Genomic DNA, 13,589 nt, shown 5'->3' with positions numbered 1-13,589 from the left:
TGTCTACAGAATAGCAGTCATATATCTGGCATACATCACTTCCAAATGACTCATTTGGGGGACTTTAATGGCTATTTTCACCAAAAAGGGCCAAAAGTGCCATACCCGTTCCATGTTCTATCTAAAGAATGGCCGGTTCCATCCATGGAACATGTGTTCCATTGCGGGTTACCTGAGGTCACATTGCACCTAAGTGGTGCGTAATGACCCACACATTCAATTTTATGTGCCTAAGACCTTCAAAATGTATCAAATCTCATAATTGTTAGTTTTTGCATACCAGTAATAATATTAGTAAAGCTTTCAAGATTCAAAGTACTTGTTGTTGCATCTTTGTTCTCATATAGCTACTATTTAATTCATTTATTTGAGAACCTTTGCCAGTTTTGCACTGGGGTAAGTTTGGAATAGTCCACTTTTGCGTGGGAGGGAGATGGACTGAAATATGCTGTATTTGCTCCCAAGCAAATGTCGGCCTTTCTAGTTTCTTGAAATATTTTCCAAATGGTTCTTGAAACAATTCTGGAAAATAAGACTCACCACACTGTTCTTCATCTGAGTTATCGTCGAACCCACAGTCGTGGTCCCCATCACAGACAAACGTGTTTGGGATACAGCGCCCGTTCTTACAGGTAAACTCATTCTCTTCACAGGCTGGAGGGGCTAAAGGTCAAGGCACAAGGGTCAAGGTTCAAGGGTCAAGGGAAGTGTGATTGACAGCAAGAAAAGGACACAGAATTGAATCATACACAGTGAAAATATATATATTAGCAGGTATTCAAGATCTTGCAATTGAGAAGGCATCAATAAATTGAAGCAATCATTGTTTTTCTTTACATCATACACATGCAAATTATTTGAAGACATATGCAAATTATTGGTAGGCGAATCAACCAATCGTAACCCGCTTTTTGCCAACCACTCCCTAGCCGTGACATCATGGTGATCACTCAAATAAGACCTTTTTATAATGAGGTGGTCCTGGGGTCTTTATCTTACAGACCAACAACCACCAATTTTTAAAGAAGTTGCAACCTATAGACACTCTTGTGGCCGCAGCCATTGTGTGTTTTGTTCCTGTCACAAGACAAATGGTTCTGGTAGGTGCACTTTCAACATTTCTCGCAAGGCAGCGCTATGATGTACTATTGCAAAAAGATGAACAAAAGTATGATATTTAACTACTTACGGCATTTCTGTTCGTCGCTCTGGTCTCTGCAGTCAGTGATGCCATCACAGCGGTACACGTTCTTAATACAGGACCCAGACTCACACTTAAACTCATCTTCTTCACACTCATATACTGCAGGTGAGGACAAAACAACATATTTTCATTATATCAGGCTTCAAAGATATAACCTAACATGAGCACTACATGGATATTTAAACAACAAATGCTTATAAAAGGAAAGAAATCATTGAATCGAAATCTTGATACAGTTTTAGCTCACTGGAAAAGTTAATGTCCCACTGGCCATGACAGAGAAGTCACAGATGCTATGTACAGTATTTACAGGTTAAATGTACTAGGGAAGTTCCCCTAGCTTTTTTTTTTACCACAGCTTATTTTCCTGTCCTAAGGACTGCAACCCTTTCCAGTAGCGTGCATGTCAGGTGAGCGACAACAGCCGGAATTTGAACTCCCAACCCCTTGGTCCGGAGGAGGTTCGCTAACCACTGGACTATGTACGCTACCAAGACATTAGTAATGACTAATAGAAAAATCCCATCAATCTGCATTTTACTTCTTTTTTAAAAGATTTCTAGTCTTTATGCCTGTGAACAAGATCTGACTTACCACAGTCCTTTTCATCCTCCCCATTTTCACAGTCGACCTGTCCGTCACACATCCAGCCGTACGGGAGACAGCGACCGTTTTCACAGGTGAACTCTCCAATCTTACAGGTGGGCACTGAAGGCAATGTAAAATTGTTTAGTGCAAGAGTTTAGTAAGTTCATAACACTAACTACAAATGTGCATTTCAAGATTGCAGCAGCAAAACACTTTCCAAGAAAGTTCTAAAATGAATGAGAAGCATCACTAAAATGTATGTTAAATCATTTTTCATTCTTAAAAGAAAAAAAGTAATGTAACAAATTTAATACTAGAGCTCTAGTAGTTGGTTAAACTTGTTATCTAAGAACAATCAATAGGGCATGCAGTTCCTGGTACGTCTGAAAGGTGGCATTGCATACATGTACTCACCTTCACATGACTCTCCCCAGCAGTCCCACTGAGCATCCAGACATGTGCTGAAAATAAAATTACATTTATTTACTACACCAATACAGCATAAATATAACTGACAAAGGTATCCAAAAATGTTATGAAAATCATTGACAGAAGGACACTGTTTTAAAATAAGATTGATTCTTAAAACAACACAAAATACTTTTGAAAAGGCAAATTCAGCACCAAGGACAGATACCAGAACGAGCATTACCAGTTGAGGCAGTGTTTTGTGATGACAGTCCCGGGGGGATAGGATACATCATCCATGATACACTCACAGTCTGTAGCCTTCACACAGCCAGCACCTGGTAGGCAGACAAGAATGACAATGATCACAAATCACCATCAACCAAGGATTGAGGTGTTCAAAAACTCATATTTTCCAAGAAGTATTGTAGAGTGGAACTCGTTGCCACCAAGCACAGTTGGGGCATCATCACTAGAAAGCTTGAAACAACTCCTGCAATTAAATGTGTAAAGATTGAGTTTAACAAATTGTTTAGTGTGATATAGCTAGCTGCCATGGCGGCACGTGCCTGCTAAGCTGTTGTGTTATGCTGAAGGGCGGTTATACCAGCTGTACATATACAGAAGCGGGTATGTTACATCAAATGGCGGTTATATTATTTATACAGATACAAATACAGAAATTCTGGTTATGGAATCATCTACATCAAGAGGTCAGGTCTAAGTAAAATGAGTAGGTAAATGTTACCATCGTCCACATATCCCTCAGGACAGAAGCATCCCTCCACACAGGTGCTTTTCTCACAGTACCAGGGCGGAGTCTCCCCCAGGGCCCGACATGTGTCCTGACACACGGGGCCGCACGCCTCGTACATGTACCCATTGTCACACTGCATGGCTGGGAGGGAAAACAGGATGTACATCATCATGCCTCAGGATTAATTATCTGGTGAGTTACACTTGATAAAGTTACTCCAATACCCCTGTCCCTCATGGGTGACACTAGAGCAGTCTCTGCAAGACCAGTATCTCTCTATAACATTGACAAAAGTGTAGTATGTGATCTTTCAACTCTACGTCTCCCTGTGGGAGGCCACTGGATTGTACAGTTTCCGTTTTATTATGTTGGTAGCCCTCTTCCAGTCTAATACACAGTTGTTAACTTGCAATAGACAGAGAAGATAACAGAAGAATCAAGGTTGCCATCTGGACAAGAAAGTTAACCCCCATGATGAATCGGGACAAGCCATGTTTGTGATAGTGTTCTTGATGCAAAAGTGTTGGCTACAACATTTACATAGTGGCAAAAAGCAGTACTCCAGTCAGAACCTCTGAGGAAGAGAGCTCATAGGCAGCAAAATGTAGACAGGTAAGACACTTTTCCAGTTGTGAAAATTCCTATATCATATAGCATGTAGCATGTATATGCTTTTGCTTCTAGTGAACGTGGTTTTTTGAAAAAAAAAGGTTTAGATTGAAGTAGAAGTACTTACGACAAAGCTCCTGAGAGCGCCACCTGATGTAGATGCCGTTGTCACTGCACATCTGGGCATACAGGGAGATAGCAGTACACAGGCACTCACAGAAGCCTCCATAGTCACATCTGTAGGGCATCAGAAGTAATGCATGTATTATTTTAGGTTTGTCTGTGATTCAATTAAGTATAAAGGCATTGGTGCCATGTGGATGTGAATACTTAGATTTTAGAACTCAACCTTTTTAAAACAGCAACATACAGAAAGACCAAAAACCCTAGGAGTACAAGATAAAACAATACACCTGTATCAACTCCTACCATCCACTTTTCTCTCTTCAAAAATTCCATATTAGCTGTTTTAAACAAAAGGAGGCCCTGTTGATTAATTGACACTGATTAAAAACAAGTTCAAAGGAAGCAGAATTTCCAAACTCACCCACAAGAGTCGTAGACACACCAGGAATAGTACATCTCATAAGGCACCACACTGTGGCAGGGTTCGAACATTGGTCCTGTCAACACTCCACACATCTTCTTAGCCCAGGTCTCACGAGCACTGGTCTGCAGGGGTAAGCAGGGGTCAAAATTCATTTTTGGAAATAGGTGCACTGATGCACCAACCTAAAACATTAGGTGCACAAAAATTTTTGGGGTGCACCATATAAAACAAAACCTAATTGCAGTTCTTAGTGCTCCTCTTCTAACTTCAAAATCATATTAAGCAAGTACTACAACAAAAATTATATTTAATTTATTTTTCTGACACTTAGATGCCAAGAATATCCTGCATACTATTATACATTTGATATGTACAAAAATACCTACAAAAATATTTGGGGGCACCAGTGCATCCACAGAAAAAAATTGGGTGCAAAGTTCAGATTTTGGGTGCACTAAGGTGCTCATGCACCCAGTATTTCGAGCCCTGGTAAGGATTAGGAGTAGTACAAAACCATTGCTTTAAAGAATAGAAACATCATGATTTTATCAATTGTCTTTATCTTAGGTGGTCATAATTTCCTATTTTAACATGATAGATTCTTTTGAAGGGGCCATAAAAAAAGGGAAATAGAATGCAAGTGGGAAAAGTTTAGAAGGGTCACAGAATTTCAGACATGTAAAATGGTAACAAAAAAAGTCCCCCATAACAAAAACACCACAAAAAGTCGTTCAATAATAGCTACAGTAGTTAAAACATAGTTTCCAACCTTCTAGCAAGTTTTGACGGTTAAAAATCTGGCAGTTTTCGCAAACGGCCGCGACCAATATTCGTGTAACTCCAGCGGTAGGTACGTTCAGCACCAAGGACAGGGAAAGCAAAAAGGTCAAAGTTCAAATCTATGCGGCCTGATGACCCAAATAGTGTATACTTTGCATGGCTTGACTCATAGACAGATCTGCCATTTTTAAGCCTTCTGCTGTTGCTTTCGATACGTTCGTCCAATTTTTCACAAATTGAAACCGTTTTAGGACAGTAATATATATATATAATAAGTATTGCCGTACAAGCATACTTTCCAACCTTCTAGCAAGTTTTGACGGTTCAAAACCTGGCAGTTTTCGCAAACGGCCGCGACCAGCATTCGTGTTACTGCCGCGGAAGGTACGTTCAGCACCAAGGACAGGGAAAGCGAAAGGTCAAAGTTCAAATCTATGCGGCCTGATGACCCAAACAGGCTTGCCTCATAGACAGATCTGCCATTTCCAAGCTTTCTGCTGTTGCTTTCGATACATTCGTCAAATTTTTCACAAATAGAAACCGTTTTAGGACAGTACATGTACGCTATTATCGTACAACAAATTCATGCATTTATTTGATTTCATTTATTGAAATTGCAACAGTGCAATACATGCGGAACAGAGGCAGCTGTTGCTGGTGTTTTGTCCCGCACACAGAAACGAATACTGGACAGACAATACTCATTTTCACTTGATTCTAGTGGGGAAAGTCGTGTAAAGTGCCTTTCCCAAGGGCACAAGATCGATGGCATGTCAGGACTCGAACCCGGTCGCGCACGCTGCCGTTGGGCCACACGACCCCACAAATTATTCATTCGTTCATTCATAAATTTGAGCTCTCACCTTACAAGGGTGCATGGCTGACGGTTGAGTCTCCAGACAGGACGTGCTGACTCGCCAGGTGTCGGCAAACATGTGCGCCACGTTCTCCACGCCGCCCTGCCTAGCCGTGAAGTCGTTTTCAGCGTCCCCGTCATAGTTTCCGCACAGACCCCCCACCTTACCCGCGAAAACTGGGTCCAGCTTCACATACACGCGAGTTTCTGTAAAATATTTGTAAGACAAAAGAATGCGTGTCATCAAAACAGAGGGAGAGAGGGATGAGAGAAAAATAGAGGAGAGAAAAGAGCGAGAGCAAGAGAGAGAGAGAGCAAGAGAGAAAGGGAGAGAGAGAGTGAGAGTGAGAACACGTATTGAGAGATGTATATGTGTAGGACCAGTAGAACATATTGGAGTGCTTTTTTTTATCATGTGGGTTAAATCTTCACTATACAGAGACGGGGGCCGTTATAGACTTCCGACGACCTTTGACCTGGTGACACGTCCGGAATGTGACGTATGCTGAACATCCGAGACCTCAGTTACTCTGAAAAAGGGCTGATTGATTTTTTTTGGGGGGGGGGCAAGGAGCTAGATCGTTTTCCATGATTGTTATGTTTGTTTGTATGTATGTATGTATGTGTGTGTGTGTTTATTCATTTGTTTATTTGTGTGTTCTTCTAGAAATGTTCAGTAGATAGCGTACGTCCATCCCATTTGACCTCCAGGCCGATGACACTTGACACGATGACGTAGATGCCTGACTTGTGAATGACCAATCCCGTGCCGTTATACGCCTTGGGAGGGAGGATGGGAACGTTGTTGACTGTCACCTGCAGGAAAAGGAAAAAAAGAAAAAAAAAGCAAATTTGCTACTAATCAAAAATTTATGCTTAAAAGGAGCATAATGGTTACTACTATTACCAAATAGCATTCCGCCAATAGTAATATTTTGTAGTAAGTACGCTTTGCATAAAACTTAAATAAGGGATCTTTTGCAAAGAAAATTTGTACATGAAAATTGATCTCATTGACAATTTTTGGACCCTTTTTGCAGTCTAGATTCCAGCCCACGTCAATTGTGCAATTATTTCTCATCTATATAAGTTTTTGATTACCATTGTTTTAAAGTATGTCAATTTACAGAAAACGTATTAACCTTCCCCCTCACCTTTCTCCCTCTGACAAGGTTGATGGTGGTGCTGCCTATGACGACCGTGACGGACTTGGTACAAGTGACGCCGCTGGTTCCACAGGGCACGTTTTCTGCCGTGATGGTGAACTCTTGCGTCACCAGGTCCTTGCTGAGGATGTAGTTACACCCGCCCTGGAAGGAGTAGGACTTCCCGTCGAAGGTGATGTAGTGAGGGTCGCCGCTGGCGATGCAGACTCCAGCGCACTTGTTGTCCGAGCACTCCCAGTGTCGGCCCTTACATACACTGTGAGGAAAGATGACAGAACCGAAAATATAATTCTGTATCTGTCTGTATCTTCATCTGTATGGCCGGTATAACCGCTCTTCGGCGTAACACACCAGCTTCTGTATCAGTATAGCCGGTATAACCGCCCTTTGGCGTATAACACCAGCTTCGCAGGCACGCGGCAGCTGGCTACGTTACACCCAACGACCTGTCACACCTAACTGTTGAACATTTAACTCTAAACATTGTTTAAAGCTATTTAATGATGATGCCCCTACTGTACTTGGTGACAGCAAGTTCCAAAGCTCTGCGATAGTTCTTGAAGTCAGGACTATTTCTTCTCGTTCTTTTCTGAGCTGTTATTACCTACTTGGTACGTCCATCATTAATTAAATTGCCTGCTGTGAAACTACTTACCAAGTATTGCAGTCCTTTGTGATGGTTTCTCCCCGCTGATGCTTCTGCATCCCGTGATGACAGGGGCAGTTCTCCGGTAGGACGCAGTAGTCCTCCTGCAGTTTGGAACAGAACAAAGTTAACGTGAGCATTTGGAAAGATTACATACGTGACGTGGTTATGTTTCGGTACAGATGTTTCAAGGTGCTAAACTATATGAATATATAGAGACAGAGAGAGAGAGGAGACACACACACACACACACACACACACACACACACACACACACACATATATATATATATATATATAGAGAGAGAGAGAGAGGTAAATAAGATACATTTGTAGGTATATATATATATATATATATACTGATAGATATAGATATTTTAAATAGATATAGATAGAGACATAGATAGATAGATAGATAGATAGATAGATAGATAGATAGATAGATGACAACCTACATGTATTGTAAATGTTCCAATATGCATTTGCCCTATTATCATTCATACATGTATCTATGCAGTCATCTAAGTTGTTTATCAGTAGAATATTTTGTTCTTGCTTACTCACATCTAACACCATTCCATCTGGACAGCCGCAACCAGGTTGTTTGAACAGGTTGCAGTATTCATCTTCTACCATGTTGTCACAGGTCAAAGGGCAAGGTGACACGTCATCGCGGTACATGAGGTTCCTCGGGCATGCGTACACATCCGGGCACTTGTGGTCCGAACAGTTGAACACGCCGTTCGCGCATACACTGGTAAAGCATAGATGAGACGTTAGGCCGGAAATATAAAGAAAAATACAGTTTTCAGAAAAAAAAAACGAGCATGCTTACCTCCCTGTGACTGAAAAAAAAATCAGCAGCATTCATAGTTTTTGTATGAGTGCATGTCTCAACAAACGAAGAAAAGCAAACAAACAAACGCAACACCTTCATTCATTGCAGAGCTACAAATCTTATTTTTCTTCAATTATTAATAAACGCCTTCAGCTGTTGTCTTGAATTTTAGATATAGTCCTTGTTAACACCAAGAAATCAATTTACGGTCGTGCAGTTTACATTTTGCGACTTACACTGCACATCGGTAGTTTATTCCTTCATAAAAAAGGACCTATTCAGGCTGGGGTTGGAACAAAAGTAAGCTCTGCATGCAATGATTTTGAGACTTGCGATTTTGCGATCATTGTACACAGAGATTTTTTTCGTTCCAACCCTAGTCTGAATATATTTTATCAGACGCGCAATTTACCATGTGTTGCATCCCTTAGTGATGGTTGTCCCCGGTGCATACGTCCTGCCGCCGTCCTTACACGTACACATGGACTTCATCACACACAGACCTTCATCGTTCAGTGCCATTCCATCTACAAAGCACAAAGACATGACCAAACTACATTTTAACTTTGTTGAGAAAGTTTGCTTGTGGTGTAGGTATATAGAATGGAGCCGTGTATAGTATGAGTACCTGTTTGTTACTAGTATTAGAAAAGAACGAAAACAAATTTCAAAGTTCTTCACACAAAGGCAATGGAAATATCCACGTATTCCCAAGTCTAGTCCTAAAAAGGGTCGGTAAAGTGCTATTCTATTCTATTCTATTCTATTCTATTCTATTCTATTCTGTTCTATTCTATTCTATTATACTCTACTCTATTCTATTCTATATAAGTTCTACTCTACTCTATTCTACTCTATTCTATTCTGCCCTGTTCCATTCTGCACCGTTCCATCGCATTCTATGCTATTCTACACTATTCTATACTATTCTATACTACTTTATACTACTCTATACTATTCTGTACCATTCTGTACTATGCTATTCATATACTATTCATTGACAACAGTGGCAGTCCTAGCTCATCCTGAGTATACCTTACCAGGACAGTTGCATCCTGCAACACACGGAACCTCTTCCGCCGTGGCGAGACATTCCTCCTCGTGTACCAAGTCTGTACATGTTCGGCCGCACGTGTCCATGCACTCTTTGTACAGCTGTCCTCCCGTGCACTGCACAACTGTGAGCATGATTTAAAACAATGGCGTGGAATAACGCTGCTTAAAAAAGACATAGATTAGAATTAAGAGCCCCCAAGTCTCGTGACACATGAAGCAGTCAATGTATTACAGCTTGCTCTGTTAAAAGTTAGCCTAAATGTTAAAAAAGGGCAACAACCAACAGATGTAGAATTAGAAAGAATGTCTAAAATGTCTAAAATTAGGTGATTTGGAGCTCTAACAAAGACTTCGATTGTAATCAAAGTTAAATGATGTAGGTACATAATCTTCTTATAATATAATAGATATGGCAGTGCCATTGAACAGAAATGTGCTCATGGTAACATTACCATTATCAGTTAAATCTTTCAGCTAAATATAAGTACTGATATTCAGCTACAAATTGTGTGTTGTATCATGTACTATCAGTTTATCAGTATTCATAAGATACCATTGTCAATCATTAAATGTAATACTCAGTTCAAAACTGTCGCCTATATATAAAGATTTTAAGCTTACCGCAAACTTCCTTGACTAGTTCGTGTTGCCGCCAATCCACGACAACTCCCGAGCGTGCGCACTCGGACGCGTAAGTGGCCACAGCCGAGCAGAGACACTGATTAGTATCTTCACATCCACAAACATCGTAAAGGCAACTGGGAACGTAAAAAAAACACATTTTTCTTTTCAGTAAACATGCAATAAGATTCTTAACTAGTTAGCTAGAAAATTTGTCCCAGCACAATAAATAAAGGCTACGGCCGAGCAGAGACACTGGTTAGTGTCCTCACATCCACAAACATAAAGACAACTGGGAACATAAAAAAACACCCCATTTTTACGTTGAAGTAAACGTGCATTATTGTTAAAATTATCGGAAACATAAGAATGAAGATTTTTGGAAACATAAAAACTACCATATTTTTGCGTTAATGTAAGTGTGCATTATTATGAAAATTATCGTAAACACAAGAATAAAGATTCTTTGATGTAGTTAATATCTAAAACTTTATCCCGGCACAATAAAAAAAGTCATCAAATTTCGACTGTTATATTGCAGACTTCTTTAGGGTTTGAATGACCAACTCCAGTGGTCACGTGATCTTACGGACAGGTGACGCCAGCAATTTGTCAAAAATGCGTTGGAAGTTGATACCGCACGGCGCCTCTGTCGAGTGATCCTTGGTGTGCCTTAATGTACCCACAACAAGGACCAAAACCTTTCCTAAGAAACAAAAAAATAAACAAATAAATAAAAACATTTTACCTTTCGTAGTACGGGTTCATGTCCACCTCGATGTGGCAGCTCTGGAAGATGAAGTCGAAGATGATGGCGCAGCGCTCCACGGCGAAGTTGCGCATCTGCGTGTAGGTGTCACACGGGTGGAAGGACAGCTGGGCCGCGTCAAGACACTCAACGTGAAGCTTGGGATCAAAAATCAAGATTGTGTGTTCGTCAAAGACATGGCATCGGTCAGTGTGACCCGAAAGATTCCTGCTCAAAACTTGATGGTTGGGACGCATGGATACAGCCGTAACATAAAGTAAAACCGCTTTTTAACTACAAAAAAGGTGTCGCACGGGTGGAAGGACAGCTGCGCCGCGTCAAGACACTCAACGTGAAGCTGGGATCAATGGTTAAGACCGTCAGAGGCGGGAAATTGCACTGCACATTGAAATCCGTACGTACACCTTAAAGCTTGCGTAAAGAGGTTATTTACTTTAGGGCCCATCACCCTTCACTCAACAGCGACGGGGGCCGACATTGTCTACCAGATACATTTAACCCAGTATTGACGTCACACTTCAGAGAAGCCACATGACAAGTCTCACTGGGTCAATCTACTGAGGAAGACCAGAGTGACTGGTCGAAAGCTCCAGGTGAGAACATTTCTCTTTTATGTTCGAACTAAAGTTTTACCCTTGACATGTAACTACCAACAAATATGGACTTTCATGGTAGAACAGAATACCTTGAACTTGTTGGCGAACGCTACTGCGTTTGTCTCCAGGTCCCCCTCGGGTGTGGTGAAGTCGTCATGCTGATTCCAGTTGAATGTGCCACAAAGACCTCGAACCTAAAAATTATATTATAGCAAAATATCACCTGACATATTCCATTGTGTTGAACCTTCATTTTGTACGCTGAGCGATGATTCAGTACAAAGCCCAGGTCACATTAATTGTGCAATACACCTTTGATAGAGGGTTGTCAGCGACGATTGTGCCATACGTCGTAGATTTCATGAGTATAGCGAGTGCAAAAGCTTGAAAAGTTATATATTGTAACAGTTTTTAAGACAACGAGGTCCTACAATATCGTCACGTAAAAGTATCGTAGGTACACAATGTACGTCTTAAGGCATATGTGAACAGGGTTTAAGTTGTGCAAAGTTGTTGTAAGACTTGCTATGTGTGGACGGATACAACGAAAAGGTCTTCTCACATACCTTATTAGAGTAGACCGTGTCTAACGTGATGTAGAGGCGGTTGATGTTGTCCCACATGATTCTGAAGCCGAACCCTTCCAGAACAGTCACAATGGACGAACCTCTCTTAGCGTAAATGTCTTGATTCCTAGTAGAAGAAGAAGAGCCACATTATTTGGAATTGAGACCTGACAGTAAAACCACATAATTTCCCAAATAAGAGCACGCCCCAACCCAATTTATATTTACCTGAGTTATCTAGGTTCTGAGTTACCAACCGCAAGACAGCATGATGCCAGATCTAGTTGGTACATGAATCCAGGGCACACCATGTGAGTGATTGTTAAAATGGAAGTTGGCGATTCACTTCAAATCACCCAGATGGAGGCCTGGCGACCCCCCGTCTTGTATCGATCAGCCACACGCTGATTTACCTTTAATCACCCTTGCGGACTCCAGGAAGAATAGTATGGAATCTATGTAACATTATAATGGAGATAAAAAAACCTGAAGGGAATCTTAGCGTCCCTGCCGTCCACAGTGACGGCCCCTCCCCGTTTGAGTGTGACTGTTGTCATGTGGTGTGTGACGGTGACGGACTTGGTACAGGACACGCCTCCGCTGCTGCCGCACGGCTCGTTCTGGGACGTGATCAGCAGCTTACCGTCCACAAAGTCCTGCAAAAAAAAAAAGATTTCCGTGAATAGTTTCATAAAACAATGAATATTTTCTTGTACGCAACCTAATTTAGTCTCAAATTTTAATAAACTTTAAATCAAATTCTAATAAGTTTTAATAGAGACAAATTCTAATTAGAAAGGTAACATTTGCAAAGCAAGTGCATAATGTTTACATTCGCTTATGGTCTGCTCTGTTAATTCTTACTCAAACACATTCAAATATATGGTGACAGGAGTCTAAATCCCTCCTGCTATAAAATTGCAACATGATGTAACCCAGCACTAGTTACCATGGAGACAGACGTCTGGTTCAGGTCATTGACACATACACACACAGACACACACACACACACAAACGAACACACACACACGGACGCACGCACACACACACACACACACACACACACACATACACAGTGAACCTAATATGACATACCTCTACGAGTGTGTACTCGCACTTGCCCTGGAATGTGTAGAACTTCTGATCGAACGTTATGTAATGCGGGTCTCCGAAGACTATGCATGTTCCCGGGCACTTGTCCTCTGAGCAGATCCACTGACCCTCCATGCAGATACTAAAGAGAATTTTACAGAGTTAAATGGGGCGGCGCCTATCTCCATTTCCTTGGCCCTTGGGCCACACAGCTGTTCAAAAACAGATACAGCATTAGGCTAGTGTGTCCAACTTACATACTCTTTTGCACTATTAAATGTTGCAATTTAAAGACATTGTGTAAGTAAGTTGTAGAAAAACGATTCTAGATGATCCTTTGCACTCCGGTCTTAGCTATGCGTATTGTGTAATCTCCAAGCAGATCCTACCCTATAGGGTGGCAAAAGACAGTATCAAATTGACCAGGCAGTATCCATTGACCAGAGTGGGTCCAACACGCCACCTTGGGCCTGGCCAATCTAGTATG

The 13,589-nt window shown here is 41.2% G+C and overlaps 1 pseudogene; it reads right to left on the bottom strand.

Moving 5' to 3' along the window:
• The window catches only part of LOC109477976, a 35,969-nt pseudogene that overhangs the window by 7,818 nt on the left and 14,562 nt on the right, over positions 1-13,589 (bottom strand).

This window comes from Branchiostoma belcheri, unplaced genomic scaffold (assembly GCF_001625305.1).
Source record: "Branchiostoma belcheri isolate BF01 breed outbred unplaced genomic scaffold, Haploidv18h27 scaffold42, whole genome shotgun sequence".
Classification (NCBI taxonomy): domain Eukaryota; kingdom Metazoa; phylum Chordata; class Leptocardii; order Amphioxiformes; family Branchiostomatidae; genus Branchiostoma; species Branchiostoma belcheri.
This window is presented reverse-complemented; position numbering and strand designations above follow the sequence as displayed.